This window comes from Balaenoptera acutorostrata, chromosome 19, assembly GCF_949987535.1.
Source record: "Balaenoptera acutorostrata chromosome 19, mBalAcu1.1, whole genome shotgun sequence".
Lineage (NCBI taxonomy): Eukaryota > Metazoa > Chordata > Mammalia > Artiodactyla > Balaenopteridae > Balaenoptera > Balaenoptera acutorostrata.
The window spans coordinates 9931175-9954555 of NC_080082.1; the positions used below are offsets into that span (position 1 = coordinate 9931175).

At 42.9% G+C, this 23381-nt stretch overlaps 1 protein-coding gene across 1 annotated transcript in view; it reads right to left on the reverse strand.

The window, feature by feature from the left end:
- Positions 1–22821: 22821 nt before the first annotated feature.
- Positions 22822–23381, reverse strand: part of WWOX (WW domain containing oxidoreductase) — a 254311-nt gene continuing 253751 nt past the window's right edge. Inside the window, exon 7 of the mRNA XM_057533779.1 lies at positions 22822–22854. The gene's annotated coding sequence lies outside the window, so the exon portion shown is untranslated. The remainder of the gene's footprint in view (positions 22855–23381) is intronic.

The following is a 23381-nucleotide window of genomic DNA, read 5'->3' on the forward strand; positions in this document are numbered from 1 at the left end:
TTCTGGTCTGTAAGGGGTAAGTGGGGACCCGACAGGTTGACTTCTGTGTGTATAGAACTGGTGATTCCAACAGAGGGGGGCGTGCTTGTTCTCTGTGGTTCTGATACACCCATGGAGAAAGCCTCTATGCTTCTCTGTTGAGTGCACCCTGGATATTCTCTGAGCCTGCTGGGGATGATGATCCCATCCTCCAGAGCTAACACATTCCCTGGACCAGAGGACAACTGTTCAGTGGTAAGGAGGGTGGAGTTCCAAAGATTCACCAATGGGTATGGCTGCTTGTCATCAATGGGAGTGACAACGGACCAAGATTTCTTTTTTTTTTTTTTTGGCTGCACCACGCGGCTTGCAGGATCTTAGTTCCCCGACCAGGGATTGAACCCGGGCCACGGCAGTGAAAGCTCAGAGTCCTAACTATTGGACCACCAGGGAATTCCCTAAACCAAGCTTTCTAGACAGTGTAGCCGTAAATGATACTTCCTACTGGAAACAGCAATGAATGGTGGTAATAGAAAGGAGGCTGAGCCCAAAGGCTGTCACTAACCGGCTTTAGACAGCTGATCTCCAAGTTTTCTTCTCGGTCCCCTCCTTCTCATTTTAGGTACAAGTGACATAACACGTTATTTAGTTGCAGGTGAGCATCCTTCAAGCGTGCCATCCATTGACGACCCCCTCTCTTTCTGCCCTCTTCAATCTCTCCATCTCCACTGCTGCCTATCAGGCTAATCAGATTGTTCAGACCAACAACTAAGAGAAAATCAGGAAAGAAAGTGGATAAAATAAAGTGGAAGAAAGGAAGACAGACAAGAGAGAGAGGGCTGGAAAGACAAACAAATGCCTGCTGGACACTGGGGCTCTTTCAAGTTGCACTGAGCCTTCCTCTTCCCATTTATAGACCATAGTTTTGAAGTATTCGTCTCCATTCATAACCTCCTTCCTGGCCCCAACCTCTCTTCTTACCACCAAGCTGACTGAGTTCTGCCCCATCACCATCCAGAATCTCTCAAAGCTGCCTGGGGAGCAGTGGCGTCTCAATCTCTGTGTCCAAGGACCTCCCCTCTGTTGAAACTGGACTTCTCTGTGGCAATGGACCCAGCTCCTCCCTGGCTCCTGGTCCTCTTCCCTATCTCGGCTTCTGAGATACAATCCATTCCTGGACCTCCTCCTAATGCCACCACTGCCTCATCTTCCGTCTGCTCCACCCCTTCTTCTTCTGCCCAGAGTTCCATTTCCAACTGCCTTTGATTCCGTCTAAAATCTCTTCCCTATAGCGATTTCATCCAGCCAGGGACTCCAAACAACACCTCTATGAAGGTGAACTTCACACCCACAGCACTAGCCCCTACATCCCTCCCAAGTTCCAGAATCTCATCCCTACCCACCCCAGATCTCAACTCTTCATCTTCTCTCCTCAAGTTTTCCCCCTTTCCTGACATCCTTATTTCTGCAGTGGGTGATACTCTCTAGCCAGTCACCTGATAATGAACACTTAGGAAACATCTGCTATCCTATCTTCTCCTAGAGTCAACGCCAGTATGGCTGGTCAACGCCAGTAACTCTAGACCCTTCAGCGACTATTAATATTTTGTCCAGTCCCCTATATTTCCAGTGAGGCGAGCGGTGTGGTGTTCTGTCTAGATCTCATTTACGGGCCCCAGTGTATTCATTCCCAACTGCCAAGAGCACTGACTTCTCCAGAAAATCATCCCTGAGCGATGGCTGCCATCATACCTGGAAAGTCATGCCCCGCACCCAGAGGCTCTCCTAACAAGGAGGACCGACTCTGGGGTAATTCCTTCTCCAGAGCTCCCTACACGGGTCAGGCTGAAGCTGGTCTCCAATTGAATATAACCTGTTTCCCTCATTCTTCTTCTGAGAGCACTCTCCCAGTAAATTATCTGAGCAAACACCCCTGTCCCAGACCTCATCTCCAGGGAACTCAAGCTAAGGTCACCACTGTTTCTCCAGGCTTTTGGTTCTGTTGCCTTTAGCTCTGGACACTGCAATAGCCCACACCTGGCCTTCCTACCTTTGCCTTCTCTCTTACTTGACCCATCATGAATACTGGGACCAAATTAAACACATTCTAAGAGTCTAACAGAAAAACTGATGAAGACATTTCAAAAATTTAGAAAACTAGATTACCAGTAACCAGTTCAAGATGTAAAGTGTTAAATTCCACTAGTAGGAAAAATCAAAATGAGATATTTTCTACCTTTCAAATTCGCAGATTTTTTTAAGACTATTATTATATTTTCATTACGTTGTATAAAGCTGGTGGGAACGTACATTCCTGCAACCGGATACACATTCTGTTCAGCCAGTACATTTGTGGTAATTTATTACGATAGCAGTAGGAAACAGAGTGAGGGAATAAATGTTTGCTGTTTGAAGTCACTAAGTTTTGGGGGTAATTTAACAGCAACAGATAACTAATACATGCATCATGCTACATGAGAGAAGCCAAACTCAAAAAGCTCCACACGGAATACTCCCACTTATATAACGTTCTGGAAAAGGCAAAACTCTAGGGACACATACACACACACAAAAATCAACGGTTGCCAGGGCTGGGTGTAAGGGGCACAGGGGAAATTGAGGGGGTAATGGAACTGTTCTATATGTTGACCGTGGTGGGTCCACGACTGTGTGTGCGTTACAACTCACAGAATCATACAATTAAAAGTGTGAGTTTTACTGTATGTAAAATACACAGTAATAAAAAAACAAAAGGAGAAAAACAATAGCGTGCTGTGTGCTTCCAATGGCTCTGATCACATCCCTGGCATGAGTCATGTGTGTATGTGTATATAACTGCATCACGCGGGTCTCAGTCATATGTGTGTCTCTGGGGCACCCTGCAGAGTACCGAGTACCTGACAGGTGATTAGTACAAAACTGGGGAATCTAACTGAAAGCCCAGTACACTTGATTCCCACGCTCCCTGGCATTCAGGTCCCTCCCAAGGCACCAAGCTCCCAGGGATACCAACCCACCAAGGGCCAGGATCCCATCAGCATCCTTCACAAACACTCACTGCCAATCCCAAGGGTGCTGACTCTTGGGAAGGCTCACCAGGAACTGGCAACAACCCAACTGCAGGGCATCTCATCTCAAGTGTTGATCGTAAACGGAACATCAGCTCCTGGGGGCAGCATATCCCAGGAAGCCTGGTCTTCAATGCTGTCTGGGGCGTGTCCATTCCTACATCACATAACATTTTCTACCACAGGCCACAATCCGTATGGACAATTGTTATCTCTGCCAGTAGACAACAATCAACAATCAAGAGGTCTTTGTTGCCAAGGTCTTGCATGCGTTAAGACGGAAGCCTTCGGTACACACCTGAACGCATACATCTGAATCAATGCTATTTTCCCAATGACATCTGGTCTATAAACCATCCCATAGCCAGATTTTACAATATATTATTACTTCAAAGACGGCAGCAGAAAGCGGGAAAAAGTGGATCTGTTTTAGCTGATCAATAAAGAGTTACTTATGCTTTGGGGACAAGACCGGCCCATTGTGACTCAAGGAACCTAAGAATCAGATATGTAATTTCAAACCTGAGAAATAAGAAGCCCATTTCAAAAGAGCCTGTGAAGAGTAGTAGCCACAATCACGGGGCTGAAGATTTGTAAACTGAATCGTAACATGCCACCCCCCCCCCAAAACGAGGCGGACTCTTAACAGGTTAAATAAACACCCACCAGAACATTAACACAACTGTGCCTTTGGGGGACTCCACTTCAGACACAGCAGAAGAATGAGCTAAGTGGAATGTTACATAAAGGGAAATACTTTTCAATTCCTCCTTGAAACACAATGGCGCACTATATGGGGCATTTCTCAAGTGAGTTGCAAGAATTCATACTATTTGGAAACGCTCTGAAATTCAAGAGAGAGGGCCTGAGGACCCAAAGTCCCAAAAGCAACTGTTTTTTAGTCTGATCTGGTGTTCAGCTGTCCTTTTCTCCCACAACAGAAAGAGGGGAAAAAATTATTATAGAATTCCAAGGTGGATCCCTGCTTCAATAACGAGCGCTGGTTTATCTCAAACTCCTCGATGGCAGCATGAAAGTGAACATAGTAATTCTCTTCTACAGCTACGCCGAGCCCAGGGAAGGTCCTTCACACTCCACCAAGTAATCCACCAAGACCTCAACTGCCCAAAATGTGGTGTTCATGCCCCTAGTAAAATTCAGGATGATTTTAGGTGGTATAGGGGCAAACTTTTAAAAAATGCTTATTTGCTGTGATATACAGAAAAAATATATAATCAGCTTCTCAAACTCACAATGATAATAACGATAAAAGGAAATTATAATACCCACCTTGTTTGATAGTTGTGAGAATCAGAGAAAAATGTGAATTGCCCAGCACCAGCCATGACAGAAAGGTTACCTGAAACAGGCTATTTTCTTTTCTCATCTGCCTGTTTCCTGGACCTTGGGCTACACTTTGGGGACATGCCATCCATCAACAATGCAGAGATATGAAATATGTATATAATTGTCTCCCACATTTATAAAATACATATGTAATGTTTCCCATGTCCTTACTCAATATCTCTGGCAGATGAGAGCCGAATAAATACGCAAGGAAATAAAGCAAATGAAACAAGAGAAACATGAACACGTGGAATCAACATCAGCTCAGGTGGGCAGTGGCCATCCAGCTGCTGTGCTGCTGAATTTTAAAGGACGCACATATTTCAAGAATGTGAGGGACACTATCAAATATTAAAATAATAATTAACCCGGAATGGATTCTGCTGTCAACATAACCTAGCCACACTAGAGCCACACTTTTTTTTTTTTAAGTTGGAAAAGAGAAAATAATCCAAACCAATCAGCAGGAATAGAGCCGAGAGCTGGATGTATCCCAGGAGACCATCAGGAATTTTTCATTTCACGCACCATTTACAACTTCTTATAGTGAATGCCAGAACATCAGTACATATACTTAACAGAAAATGGCAACACTCTTGTTTTTATTTCCTTAAATTTTTGCCTCATGTCCATTATCTTGATTCTATTTTCCCATCCTAACACATGCGGTCCCTGCAGCAAGATCTCACCCCCACTGACTCTAAGTGGGGGGAAACGTAAAACAGGAATATACCCACAGTTTCTTCCAAGAGGGGTTTCTAGGGAAAATGCATCAATTTGATAATTATGCCACCAAAGGCACTTAATCCAATTGACACAATGCCTCAAATGCAGGTCTGACTCTTTGGTGTTCCACCTCCTGTTGTTTACATTTCTCTCTTGAACTCTCCACTTAGTACTTTACTTCCCCGTGTTTGGTTTCCTGGAACATTTAATAAAATGGACAATCAGAGATCAGCACAGAGGGATGGGAGAGTGGAGGGAGTTAGAATAAATAATTTCAACTGCACTCATAACCTAGAACCTCACGTGAACATAGCTCCCACTGATAGGGAAAATACAAATTAACCAACGTCCCTCTTGGCAAATTCCCATTTGTTCATTTGACAAATGAATCGTGGTTATGGCCTAAAGAAATTCACTTGGGATACGGAAGAAGTCTTGGGAGGCCAAACTGGAGCTCAGTAAACTCTAGAAGAGAACTCAGAGAATGTGAATATTATTCACATAAATGAAGAAGGGAAAAAGCTGGTAGATCGGGAGAGTTAGGGATGGTATTATTTATTTTTATTTTTTTATATTTATTATTATTGAAGTATAGTTGATTTACAATGTTGTGTCAGTTTCTGATGTACAGCGAAGTCATTCAGTTATATATATTTATATATATTCCTTTTCATATTCTATTATGGTTTACTATAGGATACTGAATACAGTTCCCTGTGCTATGCAGTAGGACCTTGTTGTTTAGCTGTTTTATATACAGTAGTTTCTATCTGCTGATCCCAGATTCCTAATTTTTAACACCCCCATCCCCTTTCCCCTTCGATAACCATGAATTTGTTTTCCATGTTTCTGTTTTGTAAATAAGTTCATTTGTATCATATTTTAGATTCCATGTACAAGTTATATCATATGGTATTTGTCTTTCTCTTTCTGATTTACTTCACCTAATATGATAATCTCTAGGTCCATCCATGTTGCTGCGAATGGCATCATTTCATTCTTTTTGATAGCTGAGTAGTATTTCATTGTGTGTGTGTGTGTGTGTGTGTGTGTGTGTATGTTCCACATCTTTTTTTTTAACTTCTCATTTTCTACCACCTCATGTCTTTCTTAAACATGTGAATTTCAGTAGATATCCTATAAGGGTCAGTTTTGGGTTTTTTTCCAAAACTTGTATTGAATTATCACACACACACAAATCCAAACACTGAGAAATCATGACTTTTCAGAAAATACATACACCGGTGTAACCGACACCCACATCTTCTTTGTCCATTCATCTGTCAATGGATATTTAGGTTGCTTCCAAGTCTTGGCTATTGTAAACAGGGCTGCTATGAACATTGGGGTGCATGTATCTTTTCAAATTAGAGCTTTGTCCAGATATATGCCCAGGAGTGGGATTGCTGGATCATATGGCAACTCTGCTCTTAGTTTTTTAAAGAACCTCCATACTGTTCTCCACAGTGGCTGCACCAATAAATATTCCCACCAACAGTGCAGGAGGGTTCCCTTTTCTCCACACCCTCTCCAACGTTTGTTATTTGTAGACTCTTTAATGATGGCCATTCTGACCGTGGTGGTACCTCACTGCGGTTTTGATTTTCATTTCTCTAATAGTTAGCAATGTTGAGCATCTTTTCATGTACCTATTGGCCATCTGTATGACTTCTTTGGAGAAATGTCTGTTTAGGTCTTCTGCCCATTTTTTTGATTGGGTTGTTTGTTTTTTTGTTATTGAGTTGTAAGAGCTGTTTGTATATTTTGGAGATTAAGCCATTTGCAAATATTTTCTCCCATTCCACAGGATGTCTTTTCATTTTGTTTATGGTTTCCTTTGCTGTGCAAAAGCTTATAAGTTTGATTAGGTCCTATTTGTTTATTTTTGCTTTAATTTCTATTGCCTTGGGAGAATGACCTAAGAAAACATTGCTATGATTTATGTCAGAGAATGTTTTGCCTATGTTCTCTTCTAGGAGTTTTATGGTGTCATGTCTTATATTTAAGTCTTTAAGGGGATGGCATTATTTAGAGAAGAGGTTATTTTTTGCTACAACCCATAGTTTCACACACACAAAGTGGAGAAAGTCATAACAACAGATTAGAAACCTCTGAAGGGCTAAATCTGCATCTGGTTACCCCTATGCTCCTACATCCAGCACCATGCCTGAACAAAAGAAGTGTGTTGAATTACCAAACCCCTAAGAATTAAATAAGATACCACTGTGAAAGCTCTCTGCACCTTTGCTCACACCCATTCACTGTCATTTGGTTTTTAACGTACCGCATGCCTACAGTCCGCACTTTTATTTTAAACCCAAAGAGTCTCTTTCTCAGCATTAACCACAATGCAGTTGTTTATGTACCATTTGCCTAATTTTTGTCAAATTTATGGAACCCCTGTATTTACTTTTTTTTTTTTTAAATGCACTGGAAACCAAATCACCTGTATTTCTCAGCCTCGTGCTTTGCCTAAACATCAGCAGTCAGTTGCTGCTCTGGTTTGGGTTTTTTAAACTTGGTATGTGTTAAGATAAATACAATACTTGCCTGTGTCCATCTTATATATAAGCGGTAAAACGTGAACTTTGGGGAACTCTTCTCTGTGGCTCACAGAGCTTGTGCAATGAGGCTGCCTAGCAGTGGTGGGGGGGCGGTAATTAAATGAATAGCCCATGTGGGCTTACAAAACACACCCATTATGAAGAAATCAGAATTATCCAGGAAAATGAGGGAAAGACTAGAGCCGGCAGTAAGTCACTTGCTATGCCGACTAAGAACACATTTACCTTTACAACTGAAAACACTGTCTCCTCTCTCTATGATTTCCCTGTTGGAAGGTCCTAACGGCCACACCAAGCAATGTCTAATACAGGACCGTATGCACACGGGGTTCCTGGCATTTGTTGACAGTGCTTCTAGTAAAATAATACCTGGGCAGGGGGTTTCCCTGGTGGCGCAGTGGTTGAGAATCTGCCTGCCAATGCAGGGGACATGGGTTCAAGCCCTGGTCTGGGAAGATCCCACATGCTCCGGAGCAACTAGGCCCGTGAGCCACAATTACTGAGCCTGCGCATCTGGAGCCTGTGCTCCGCAACGAGAGGCCGCGATAACGAGAGGCTGAGACAATGAGAGGCCCGCGCACCGCGGTGAATCGTGGCCCCCACTTGCCGCAACTAGAGAAAGCCCTTGCACAGAAACGAAGACCCAACACAGCCAAAAATAAATAAATAAATAAATAAATAATTTTAAAAAAAGAAAAACAACTGAGAAATTCCCAAATATTTGCTTATTAAAAATAATAATAATAATAATAATAATAATACCTGGGCATTCTCTCTAAACAAAATGCATCCCTCCAAGCATTTTACTCAGTTGATAAGTGGGGAAAATAAAGGCAATATAGAAATAACTAGCCTTCCTAGAAATGCATTAGCACTGCTTCAAATTAAAATAATATTTTGTGGACATGAAGCAATATTGAGCATTACAAGGCATTATTTACAAACTCCTGCAACACCAGGGATGCATACGTTCTGCTGAAAAGCACCATGGGAACATTCATCTCTTATGTATTTATAGAAGAGCATTCAGGACCAGATGATGATTTCATTACCACTATGCAAAGAGAGCTTATTTTAAAAACACCTTCTGCAGCTACAATGAAGGGAGGGAGCTTTAACGCGGCGCAGCAGAGGTGGACTTTCAGGGACAATGGGAAAAAAAATTACCTGGGGAATGTGCTTAAGCACATGGTCAAGTCACTCAAACAATGAAACACCTCATGCATTTTGTACGTTTCCTTGCCAATGAGGGCTCTTTCCTCTGTTTTGCCTAGAGATATATGGAGCTGTAACAGAGTTCAGAAAGCCCCTGACAGCTGTGTGCTGCCATTCAGACCTGAAAGATTCCATGTTATGATAAAAATTAATGTACTCTGACATCCTCTGGGACTCCCTGGGCCCTGGGAATAGCTAATGAAGAAATACAACCTTGCCGGAGAACAGCACGCGGCTCTGGAGTTGAGGATTAATTCAGATGTGGTAGCCGTGTGGCCCCGTCTGTCATCAGCTGTAAAGCAAGTGGACCCTGGCGCCAAAGGGAGTCGGCACTGATTGGTTAGAATTATTTTCTGGGTCACGGGAGGTCAAATAAACAAAGAGCTTTACGAAATAATTGAGCCCAAGTTGGATTCAGCCTGTCACTTTGTGCTAATGCCCTCTTCTTAAACCAAACAAGGATCAACATCTTGGGTCTCTTGTTGGCTATGATAGGTGTGGACTGGAAAACTTCTCCCCAGGAGACCTGCTTCCTTAGTGATTACAAGACCACTGGGCATGTCCCAATGGACACTCATTCAAGAGGGGCTCAGAACGGGTCTTGGTGTTGAGCCTGGGAGGAATGCTGATTCCCAAAGAGATGTTTCACTGTCCCCACCAGCCTACCTTCCAACACCTTTAGCCTCCAAGTATCACAATGTCTTCCCAGAGGGCAGAATGAGAATAATGTTCATGGCAGCATTATTTACAGTAGCCAAAAAGTGGAAATAACACACATGTCCATCAACTGATGAATGAATAAACAAAATGTGCTCTATCCATATAACAGAATACTATTCAGCCATAAAAGGCAAGGAAGAACTGATCATGCTACAATGTGCATGAACCTTGAAAACATTATCCTAAGTGAAAGAAGCCGCTCACGAAAGACAACACATGGTGTGATTCCATCCATATGAAATGTCCAGAAAAGGCAAATTAGGAGAGAGAGAAAGATGAGTGCTTGCCTAGGGCTGGAGGGGTGGAAGGATGGGGAATGACCGCTAACCAGTACGGGCATGGGGTTTCATTCTGGATGTGAACACAACTAAAAACCATCACACCGTATACTTCAAGGTGGTGAATTTTCAAGTATGTAAATTAAATCTCTACTAAAAATAAAACTAACTTCCTGGGCTCTGAGAAGCCTGCTGTACATTCTCACGACGACATAAGTGGCCACCATCCCACCCACACCCCCCCGCGCCCCCTCCTCTGCCGGGCAGCTGTGGCTGGCAGCTCTCCTGTCCCGTCCACTTTTCCCCACGCTTCCACCACGAAGGGAAACTGGGACTCAAGCAAGATAGAGGCAGTTCAGAGAAAATAAGGCTGCATTTCCTTTTTTAGACAATAGATAGGTTACACAAAGGTACATGATTTTAGTCTGTGACATTATTTCAGCCTATTATTAGAATTTTACCGTGTCAAGTTGAATTTATTTCTCCACATCCGAATTTTAGCCACTCTTTCAAAGATTAGGTTGAAATTTTTAAAAATCTGTTTCTTTCCTTGACATATTATTCACTGTATTTTCTCCGACCTTATCGTATTATTTTGCTAATTTATTATCTCCACTAAATGACTATGGAAAACCTTGGGGAAAAATGTATTAGAAACATTTTTTTCAAAAATATTTGAAGTATATCTTTATACACATACATATTTAATGTCTTTTCTATAGAACGCTTATCATTCTATTAAAAGTAAAAAATCAGAAGGTGATATTCTAAGATACAAATGGTGATAATAGAGGGGTAGTCATAGCGTATTCATGGATGAATATTTATGTTGTCTTAGATTAGCTTTAAAATAATCTAGCGGGCTTCCCTGGTGGCGCAGTGGTTAAGAATCCGCCTGCCAGTGCAGGGGACACGGGTTCGAGCCCTGGTCCGGGAAGATCCCACATGCCGCGGAGCAACTAAGCCAGTGCGCGACAACTACTGAGCCTGCGCTCTAGAGCCCGCGAGACACAACTACTGAGCCCATACGCCACAACTACTGAAGCCCATGTGCCTAGAGCCCACGCTCCGCAACAAGAGAAGCCACTGCAATGAGAAGCACGCGCACCGCAAGGAAGAGTAGCCCCCGCTCACCGCAACTAGAGAAAGCCTGCACACAGCAACGAAGACCCAACACAGCCAAAAATAAAATTAATAAATGTATAAAAATAAAATAAAATAAAATAATCGAGCAAGAGAGGGGCTGAAGATTGAACAAAACTGACCATATGCAGATACTTACAGAAGATGGGTGAAAGGTATGGGAAGGTCCATTATACCTCTTTTCTTTCTTGTATTTGGAAAATGTCCCCAGAAAAAAATTTCAAGAAATGAAGACAAATTAAGGGAGGGCCAGGAAAATGGACAGTTTTCATGTTCACATTTACTCTTGTCCATATTTTTTCAAACGTTCTACAATGGGCATGTACTATCTCTGTGGTCACAGAACTTGTATAAAATAACATTTATACATAATGCCAAAATAAATACCCAAATAACAGCAATATAAGTAGGTTTAACATCTGCTTGAAAAATCATGAAGGCAGTTAAACCTTTTAAAACGAAAGAGAATGAAGGCCAATGTGACTGCATCAAAAACCACCCCCAAGAAGACACGCACAATGAGAAATGCAGGACGGGAAGCCACAGCGGGAACTGAACGGCAAAGCCCCCCTTCCGACGGGGCGGAAGGGGACGAGCCGCAAATAAATCAGAAGTGGACCTGATGCAAAACTCCACTCAGCTTGGAAAACCCACCCACAGGATGAGAGAGAAAGACAAACTGCTTGGTCCAAGACACCTGAAGGTCAAACAGGCCTGAGGAGCCTGGGACTGAAATCTACTTTGGTACCTGGGTCTTTAAAGGTCACAGCAAGCTCTTCTCTAAGATTAACATGTGAAGCCTTCCCCCTGATAGAGAGGCAAGTCCTGCTTCAGAGCACAGCTGAGTCAGAGGAAGTTCTGGAAAAATTAGCAGAGTCGCATGATGGAACTGTGCTTGTACTATTGGAAAGACCCGAGGAGAAGCCTAGGACATCACCATCCAGGACAAAGAATGACCAGGAAACGACGGTGAGTGACAGAGCTGGACAACAGCTGGTCCTTCCTGACTCCCGGTCCAGCGCTCAGTCCCCCTTACCCACTGCTCAGCTCCACGGGGCAGCCCCACGCCTCCGCACCAGGGAAGGAAACCTAAGGTGTCTCCTTCTGTCCCCACCAAGAAGTGGTTTCTCCTCTCCATGACTGCAATGGGCTCAGATCACATGACAAAGCAACTGAAAAAAGAACTTCCCTGACTAATAGAGAGAAACCTTGTATTCTGTACTAAACATTTGACTGTAATTAAACGCCACTTTTACAAATACTTTAGATCTAAACGGCATTGCCTACTGTTTGATGAAGAGATGAGAATTACACGTAACTTTTCTGGAAGAGTAATTTGCTTTCACATATCAGAAGTAGAAAAAGATAGTCATATGCTTTGACCCCACAACTGCTCTTCTAAGAATTGATCCTAATAAGAGAGCCAAAAAGAGGTATGTGCAGGCCATTTTCATAGTGCTTATAATAGCAACAATAAAATTAGAAGGGACCTAGCAACCGAAAATTCAACATTGGTTAAATGCTTTTACCTATATGCAACAGATTACTGGATTCCAGCTGATTCCACGCATAGCCAAGTTGGGAACCATGGTGACAGTCTCTTGGGAGTTTGCTGATCTTACATGAGAAATCCAGGCACTGCTCTCCTTTTAGCGGGAGACATTCCACCAAGATCCATTTCCCAAACTTCTATCACTGGTTGACTTACCCATTACTTATACTTCTGAGACAACCTTTTTCTTCGTTCTATTTCTGGTTATCAACTATTGCCTAATGTCAGCTCAAATACCTGTTTGATTATGACTCAGTGACTGAACTATAACAGCCTACGAAGCTTAGAAGGCACACTGAAGAACTTTGCCACTAATCGAGAGGACTCGTTTATATTTTGGGGGATGACAAGATATTGGGTATTTTCTCACAAAATGAAGAAAAAGAATGACTCACAATATTAAAAACACAGTGCAGTGACAAGTGGATCAACTAAAAATATAATCTTCCTTGGGGATTTTCAGCAGGCTGCCACAGTGGAGCACTGTTGATTTATTTCAAATGTATATTCAAGTTTTTAGGCTGACAAGAATTAGCTTCTCAACAATTTACTGGGGGGAAAAAACAGACGGTTCCCAAGTTATTAAAATGCGATTTCAGTGTGGTTTAAGCACAACTTCCCAACAGGTCAATTACGTGAGAGGAGAATTCCGACATGACAATGGGGGTGGTTATTGGTACCAGGAGGAAAACCGAGCTGGATTCATCGGCCAAGCTGGGAAGTAGAATTCTGAACCACAGACACTGAAATGTTTTTTTTCCGAGACTTACGTAACTCAAGAGTTCTCTGAGAGTCACCAAATGTTAACCCTAACATCACGGGTTTGCTGTGTCCATGGCTGTGTGGGTCAAAGAACAGCTTGGTCATGTGACCCAAGCCCACACCAGGTTAGAAGGGCAGTTGTATGTTATGTGCCTGAAATAACTATTATACAGGATGACTTTAAAATTTGTTTCCCAAGATTTACAAACGTATAATCTCCGTACCACCCAAGGAGGTACCAATTCAACAACTTTGAACGGCTGAGAATTGGTACCTTAAAAGCAAAGTTCAGATCACCAAATGGAACAATGTGTTTCCATTTTGGGCTTTCCTCCCTCCCTCCCTCCCTCTTTCCCTGCCCCCACCCACCCATCCACCTATCCATCCCCTTCCTTGAGTTTACTATATGGCAGTAAAGGTAACAATCGCCAAGGATGATGATAATGATGACAAAAAAGACGATACAACCTGAAAATGTATTAAATGTTTACTAGGTATCAGGTACTATGTTTTATAAACATTTTGTTATTTAATCCTTTCAACCACCCTGCAAGGGTATTACCATCACCTCCCACTTTCACTGATGAAGAAACTGAGGATCAGAGAGATTAAGGAATTTGCCAAGGTCACCATCTTAGTAATAAGGTGTGGAACAGGGATTCAGAGCTAAGACAAAGATGAATTGGCCAAGGTTTCTGCTTCTCTGGGGCTCAGTCTAACAAAGAAGAATCAATATAGAGAAAAGCGTCCCCGAAGTATTCCAAGCACGATGACTGGGTGTGTGGTCGATGCTCCGGAGTAAATGCATAGAGGTGATTGCAAATGTGAGTAAATAGCTGCCACCTCTGCTTATACAGACTCCATGGACAGACACCTTCCAGACACCTGGTAGAAAACAGTTCTGGGCACCTTAGTTGAGGGGATGAGCCTCTCTTTGACTGGGTTTGTTTACCTCTTTTAGGCATATTTCAGCAAAACAATTTCCTCTTGGTGATAGGATATGGCTGGAAGAAGCATCCCCCTCAACCTTGAAGTGACCTTAACAATTGTCCCAGCAGGCAGGGGTTGTCATCCACCTATTGCTGGGACAAATCTCCTTCAGAGGCAGTGAGTCTTACATGATGCATTTCCCAAATGAGACAGATCTTTCTGATTTCCCAAACTACCACCTAAGCTGAGCTCAGCAGCACAGCAGATTTTGGACTAAGTTCTAGCCTCACCACCTACTAGCTGGCATGACCTGGGTCAAGGCCCTTCATCCCTGTAAGCCCTGATTTCTTGATCTATGAAATGTGGTTGATCATCGTATCAGGCTGAACCATATGACACTGCCTTTCTTCTACAATTTTTGACCTACCCCCATGAAGTCCTTGTGGGGATAAAATGGGATGGCAGATGAGCGCTTAGCTGTGCATGACACATAATAAATAGGTGATAAATATTAACAATTACTATCATCATCATCACTTTATGGTTCCAAGTCCCAAGCGGGGCTTCAGTGTCTTCATTATTTAAACAATATCTGCTTGTCTTAGTTGACCTGCTTTCCCATATGGTGGTATTTCCACAACTCAGCACAGCACACTGTTCTACTCAAACTCTTATCTCTTCCCTCAGCCTCTAAGGAACACAGAGTGCTTTCTGCAGAGAAATGAAATGAACCATGCACACACATTGGCTATATATACTTATTTATCTGGACCAAACCTAACATAATCCAAAATGGAACATGTTCCTCATAGTGAGACAAGATGCTCTTCAAGTGAGTTATTGCGTTGGCCAAAAAGATCATTCGGGATTTTTCTGTAACATCTTACCGAAAAACCCAAACGAACTTTTTGGCCAACCCAATACGTTGCAAGGGACAAGGGGTTCTAGTCCAAGGGTTAGCGAACCACAACCCCCCAGCCCGAAGCCCCAATCCAACTCACTTCCTGTCTTTCTAAATAAAGTTTTATTGGAACACGGCCTCGCCCAGTCACACATTATTGGTGGCTACTTTTGCATTACTGTGATTACTGTGGTCTCACTCTACACTCGAGAGGCACTCAACACTTGCTGAGTGGTTGCTACCGAGACCATCTAGCTCATAAAGGTCAAAATATTCGTATAGATATTTATATAAATATTTATTTATCTGATTCTTTTTATAGAAAAACTTTCTCAACTCGCGGTCTAGTCCAGTGCTTTAAGTGATCACTGTTGAACGCCAGCAACAAAGTTCAGATTCTTTGCTGGAGATGAAGACAAAACGCTGGCTATATATGCACTGGTGAGCTGGTGTGGGGGTGGGAGAAGGCAATCACAGGGTAATCGTATCTACTCTCCAAAGCCGGGTGTTTATTCTTCCTGGAAGGGAAGTTTTTTTGTGTGTGTCTTCAATTAACATACATCACTTTGATTTCCGGAAACATGATAGTGATGGCTGAACCTAGAATTCTGTTGGGAAATCAAAACTGTTTATTTTGCAAACATCGCTGTGGTTAATTCAAACACATTTTCACGTATTCCTTGGCAGTGATGACTTTTAAGGATGGCAAAAAGGCTCACTGAAAATTTTTTTTTTCCTAACAAATTTAATTGCAAAGTGGTCCTTAATTTATTTAACAATTATTCTTCTCCAGTAAGGATATGTTTTTGAAGATAGTCATCATTGTGTAAAGTTATCAAAAAATCCTTAAGCTTCACAAGTATTTTAAGAGAGAGAGAAGGCACAGGAGAAGGAAGATGGCAAATGGTTTAATTCCGATGTCTAGCCCAGTTCCTGGCACTGTTGTAAGCACTGAATAAATAACGACATGAAGGGGAAAAAAATTTTAAATAAACCAAAAAAGGAGGGGAGAAGAGGCATACGGAGTGCTCTGGCATCCCAGAATACAGAGGTTAATGATTTTTACTGTGTCTCACTATACCTCACTTATTCAAAGCAGGTTGCCCTTAAGGCCAGTCAAATCATCTGGAAAGAAACCAAGGGAAACAACAGCAGCAATGGCAAAGGAAACAGAGTCAAGCCATTTGCTCTGAAAGAGAACTGTGAAGTATCCCTCAAGTCCATGGCTTTGTGAAGAATAACAAAGAACAGGGGGAAAAAAATACTCAGTAGAGTACTAAGTACTCCGTGATCCTCAGTGGAACACCACTATAGGAACAATATTTCTGCTCGGTGCTTGTCATGCTTATAGCTTGTGGGCAACATGAAGCTCATGTCCTCTGTGCCCTTGGTTGCGAGCAATCTCCAAGCTCATTCCTAGGCCCGATTTTTTAATGACTGTAAAGACTTCATGAGAGCCACACCTCCTCTGGGATCACATCTGATTAGTCCACTTTGATCCCCTTCCCCTGTTTAGATAGATCTCTTATTTGTATTGTATCATACTGCATGCATTTTTAAAAACCTCTCAAATCATTTTAGGATCGAGATAAGAACAAATGCACACACAGTCACAGGCACAGTGCACTGAGATGTGTCTAGTTTTTTCACGGCTTTTCTCCTCAACAACCCTGAAACGTCTATGCAAGAATCTACTTTATATAGACTTGGAAAGTGAGGCCCAGGGACACGGAGTGCCCAAGGCCACACAGCTAGTAAACAGTAGAGCCTGGATTTAAATCTAAGTTCAGTTGATCCCAAAAAACCCTGTTCTTTTCACTACACCAGAGCTTGGCACACTATGGCCATTGGACATAACCAGCCCATTTCCAGCATTTGTAAATAAAGTTTTATTGGAACACAGCCATGTTCATCCATTTAAATATTGTCCACGGCTGCTTTCATGCTACAAAGGCAGAGATGAGTAGTTGCAACAGAGATCTTATGGCCTGAAAAGTCTAACACATTTACTCTCTGGACCTATACAAAAAAGTCTGCTGACCCCTGCACTTTACTCTTTTGGGTTAGTATTTTTGTTTAATAAGGGATGACAGTACATAATCTGTTTTAGAAATATTTTTTAAAGAATTATATAAAAACATTTGATGCCTAAAGAGTTAAGTTTCAGAAGGCAAAACATTTACTTCAGATGGAAGCGTTCTTCCCTGATGTTTCTAGATACAGTAAATGTTTCACAATATGATTTTTTCCAATACCTCAAGGTGGAAAATCTATGGGAGGGGGAAAAATTCACTTGTAGATTTTTAAAATTTTTTCTTAAGAAGTCATAATTAAGATCTAGATTTAGAGAGTTTATTACAGCTAAAATCTGCCTCTCTGGTTTTCTTTTCTTTTAGTTTTCATACTTCGTAGAAAAGCAAAGCAACATGATACTCTGTTAGGCAAACCAGAAATGGATTTCTCATGTTGAGCAAAGAGTAACACAGATACGTAGGCTAAAACATTATTCTTAAAATTGAGCTGAGGAGAAAAAGAAAGATTAAGCTGTAATTTACACATTGGTCTTCAGGGTAATTTATTCCTCAAAATTTAGAATTTATTTATAATTTATAGCCCACCCACTTCCAAAGAAGGATTTGAGACAGCAAAATTTGGAATAAGAATCCAAGAACATTAAGTCTGGGATTAGTAGATTCTCAAAGTCCTGAACTTTCAAGTTCTGAAAGTAATTTAGTAAAAAGTGAAAATAAATAGTTTTGTTAAAGATTTCCCCCCTCAAATGTGTAAACAGTAAAGAGGGAATAGAAAAAGTATTCTTTCATTTTTTTTTTTTAAACATCACTATCCTACAGTATTTTTAAGTGAAATAAAGCTTAATTTCTTTAAATTATGCTGGAGACAGAAAGTTGAAAGGAGAAAGCAGAAATCCACGACCAAAAATGAAGTTCTAGAAATCTTTAGAACTCCATGTTATTTTAATATGATCTTACTACCAATTTCAATTAATTTCCATGATGAATCCAAGCCCTTGGTCAATATTATAGGAGCTGATGGGTAACCGAGATCCAAGCAATAAATTTTCTACATCATGTGCCATCACCAACTTTTCAACTTCCAGGACTGGAATCCAGATGTCCATTATTTCAGGAATATACAGGACGCAAACTATAAAACAGTATCTGATAAAGGAGAAAATATTTACAGAGCTCAGGAAGCCCTTGAACTGCTGTTCCAGGCCCTGTTCAAAATGAGTGCTTTTCGGTAAACTAAGCAGTTAGAACTAGGGATAAAATTGTGCAGCAGTATCACAAACAACATACTGCTGCAGAGCCCATTACAGAAAATCCCGGCACTTGCTCTGAATGATTAGTAAGGGTCCCAGCTCTTCATACTCTGATGGATACCTCAGCCTGCCAGGCAGCGTGGAGACTGGCTGCTCTCCAGGACTGCAGTTTCCACAAAAACATCCTTCAAAACTCAGTTTGGTTGGGACTTACCACAGGCTTTGGTTTGGAACTTTCCAGTAATGCCCAAAATAATTCGACCTGAGACACACTGGCCGACCACCACCACTGATGTTGGGGAGGACTGTCTGAAAGCAGACTGAGGCTTCCTGGGCTGACCACCCAGAAGAGTGAGTGGAGCAGAACAGAAGAAATGGATGAAAGAGGGGGTGGGCAAAGAGAGAGCGGGCACAGGAATGGGTTGGTCAGGGCGGGCAGAGCCTTAAGGAAACGCTTTAGCAAGCAGGCACGCGCGTCCTCCTGATGGAAGACTACACCACCACCGACCGAGTATTCTTGCCAAAAAATTAAACAGGAATTTGACCAAGCCTCTAGAGTTAGCTACCTTTTTATGGGAAACGTAGAAGACAAAAGAACAAGTTAAAGGACACCACAGGGATGCAGTCACTGAAGTACAGACCACAGAAAACTCTAGAGGACACACTGGTCCTTGAAACAAATATGTTGCATTAAAATTTTTTTGTAAGAAATTTAGAAAGGGAGGGAAAACCTATAGGTTAAAATGCATTGACCTTATTTGATTCCGGATTTAAACAAACTTTAAGAGAGAGAGAGAATAGAAATACTTATTGTCTTAAATGGTGTTAAGCCACTAAATTTGAGTAACATGGTTCTCAGCAATTCATAGCAATCCAGAAATCCACACTGAAGAAAATGCCTGAAGGGTGAGGTGTAACGAAAAGAGGGGTCGTTGTGGATTCAGACAGACTTGGGTTCCAATTTGGGATCCACCACTTGCTAAAGTTGGGACTGTGAGTTGGCCTCTCTGTGAAAAGCTGGAGCCTTTCCATTTGAAACAGAGATAAAAATGACTAAAAATGCCTGTGGTTATTGCAAGGAATTACAGAGAGAGCACATGAATAGGTGCTCAGCACGTTGCCTTGCACGGAATACACAGAAAGTCGAAAAGGAGCTATGATTTGTATAATCACTGTTAGCGGTGCTCATTCGGAAACGACTCAGTCCCCACCCCGTGCCACCAACCACCCCCGGCCCCTCCAAAATAAAGGAAGAAGAAGAAATCCCAGAAGAGGCTGAATCTACATCCCCTCCTGGTAGAAGGCAGATAGAGGGCAGCCCGGCCTTTCAGTGAGCTAGATCTTCCAACAAGGTTTGCATTTACATCTGTTTCTACCTTTTCGGGTCTCAGGCTGTACACGCTGCTGCCCATCCAGGTGTGGGGAGACACACCTGGGCTGGGGCATGAACCGAGGGGATACACAAGGTAAAAGGAGCCGGATCATACTTCCGCTGTGCTCGCAGACAGGCTTCAGAACAGCATTCCATGTGGAAGCATCCAGATGGAATTTCAGGGTAAGAGTTTTTCCTCACCTCAGTCCAACGGCATCAAAAGGGATGGGTTCAGAACTGGCAGCCTTTCTTTCATTCGTCATTATGTTTTACACACAAGGAAATTTTGATGCCGAAAGATGGGAGGGGATGATGAGCAAAGAGTGACACGTGTTTTTTTTTTGGCAGCTCAGTCACCAGCACTTAAACTCACCTCTGACAGTTCTCAGAATCTACAGACCTGTAAGGACTGAACTGTCAGCTGCCTACCCAGGAGAGATTTCACTTTGGCAGTGTTTCAAAAGGAAAGTCGCTCGCGTCTTTTATGCGTATTTTCACTACCACGCTATTTCTCTAAGCCCATGAAAAATGCTGGACTCTCGAGAGACGGATAAAAGGAGGTTGGTGGTACAGGGTTGGCTAAGAGGAAAATCGCCTTTGTTTCTGAACCTAGGAGTACAAAAATTCAGAGTCATTTGCTAAAATCTAGAATTAGGGCAAAATGGCTGCTAGCTTTTCTCCAAAAGTTTGGGCTTGTTGATTACAGAAGGCAGTTGGATTTGATGATTTCTGAATTACTTAACGGTTAAAAACTAATGGTCCCGTTAAGACTTGGAAGATAGTCCTATTATGTAACAGTTGGCTCTCCTCGGCTAAATGGTTCCCTTCCAGTGTGGTCTGACACCAGGACTGCAGGAAGCACGAAGAGGCAGTGCATCTCAGCTCCCACTAGCGCAGCATGGTGTCAAGGAGAAAGCGGAGAGTCACAACGGATGAAAATCCTACATCTGCCACCAGCCTGCCAAGTGACCCTGTGAAAGTCACTCACTCTCTCTGATCTCGGTTTCTGGCACATTAAGAACGACAGACAGTGCAGCGTGCTGGCTGAGGAGGGGGGCCCAGGCATGTCCGACTGCACGGGATCTCAGCCCCTCTGCTCCCTGGCCACGTGCCTTTAGATAACTCACCCTCCCTGGTCTCAGTTTCCTCATCTGTGTGAGAGACATAATGACAGCGCCCACCCCGAGGGTTGCTTTGAGAATTAAATCAGAAAAAGCACACAAAGGGTTCTGGGTATGGGCTCATAATAGGCACTCAATAAATGAGCTATTACTGCTACTGCGGCAGTGGTTATTATTATTCGCTCCCAAACAACCACAGAAATATGAGGTTGAGGAGAGTCAGTCACTAGCAGGAAAACACTGCCTGCTGGCTGGCCACTGAGACAATGGCTCGTGTGAGGTCAACTGGGCTTCCGCCGGCCACCACTCTCTTCCCAGAGCCGAGAAGAGAGCCTGGGGCTTTGGAGGCACGCGTTAAATGCGTGTTAAGTGGATGAACAAGCGGATAAATGAATCAGGAAGGGATAAAAGAGCAAATGTCTTAAGAGCTGCTGCTCTATCCTGACGAGAGGTTCTAGGAGAGCACTGTCACGGGCTCGCAGCTACCAAACGCTGCCGAGAGCGCATGCAGTAGGGCTCGCCTAGGTCTGCTGGCTGCATGCGGATGGTACCCAACTGTTCGTAGGAGCGCAGGGCCGGCACCTAAGGGGATGGTGCAGCTCCCACTACAGGCTCTGAGTTCACATTTCAACCTCAAGGACTCAGGCTACGGGCTTGCTCCAGAAAGGGCTTTAGAGAACAGGCCTTTCAACAGTCTCAAACAACAGAGTGAAAGACTAAGGGAGAAATGAGAAGAACTGGCTACTGGACAGCACTGAGGGGTCAGATCGACATCGTACCACCTGAATATCTGGTTTAAGATAAGACACCTCCCCTTACACCCATCGTCTGCGTGGAGAACTATAAAACCAACGACCCCGACAGAGGCGAACCCCCAGGCAGTTTGTCATTTTATCAGCGTTCTCCAAATTCAGCCACTCGGTGCCCCTTTTGGAACTGTTTTATCCTTGGCACCTCCTGGACCATTATTAACTTAATCCCTGTGTTTAAATCAACTCACTGAAAAAGAAAAATTAAATGAAGTTATTTGTTAAAGAAATTTAAACCACTGTGTTAAACGAGAAACCAGTATTGCTTGCCCTAAATAATATGAGGGAACTGTAAAAATAAACACTTGGAAACAAAATATTGTAATGAAAATGAAGCTAACCACCACTGCTTTCCTCAGCTCTGGCTCTGAGGGCCGCTCTCCCTGTTAGAAAGATGTTGGCATGTGATGGCAAAAAAATCTGCCGGTCCCTAGCGAAGGCTTCCACCTTCAGGCATTTTGCAAGTCTGAGAAAGAAGAGGGAATGAAAAGGAGGAAGTTTCTCATGATGTGAGTCCACGCTTTTGGAACCACATTCACGCACCACGTAAAATCACCGCAGGTTTGCGACACAGTAGAACCTTCTTGCCGTGCTCTGACGTTCAGCCCCCTTGCAGGACTGGAGAGCCGACCTTACTCGTTTCTGAGTGCAATTAAAATACACTTTTCCTCGATTCTGGGAGGCACTGCAAAAATATCTGTAATCAGGATGCAGCTTACAATCGGGTGGCTTTTATGAGCCACTTTTACCGCTGCTTGGTACTGTCTTTTCCTTTTTATCTGGGAGGCTGTTATGAGATTGATGACGCATCTCAAAATGAGGGTGACTCAGAGTCAAGAAAATACGGTACACCTTCACTGGGCCAATATAAATGAGCCTCCCGTCTGGACGCCAAGACAACACAATAGCCTTCCGGCCTCCCCATTGTGTTCATCTGATAAAGACATTACAATAGCAAGATATTATGATCTATAGCCCTCCACTGGAACACTCACACATTCTTGGCCTTGAACGCTTGAGCAAAATGCTGCACGCTGTGGAGCAGAGCGAGGTCCAGGGTCATTGCTTCTACCTTGGCTTTATGCTGGAACGAGAGAAAATAAAAAGAAATGATAAATAACAGCAAGTTTAGTTCATGGTATCAAGTTACAGTAAATGTGTTATGGAACATGTCGGAATTCCCCTGTTTAATATTAGACGCCCAGAGAGAATATAAATCATCGGAATGAATGGAAGAACGGGGCGTTTTACTGCCAAGTTGAGGGAGGATGGGAGGCTGGGACTCTGCTGAAACTCCATGCTGGGGGGTTGTGCTGTTTGACTCAGCGCACAAAACAGGGTCCTAAGGGTCCTCAGGCTCACATAGCTCCTCTCAATGTGCCTCCTAAAAAAACAGTAATGATAGGGCAACACCAGGACAAAGCCTGGCTCCTGCAAGAACTCTGGAGACCACATGTTAATCTCAAAAGCTGCCCTCCGGTTCTGAAATGATTCCACCAAGCCTGCATGAAAAATGAGAGACAATTCATGCACAGAAAGTACAAACGCAGGCAAAACTCGTTTATATCAACGGAGCCTGACTGCTCAACACCCCCCTGGTTTAGTAACCCT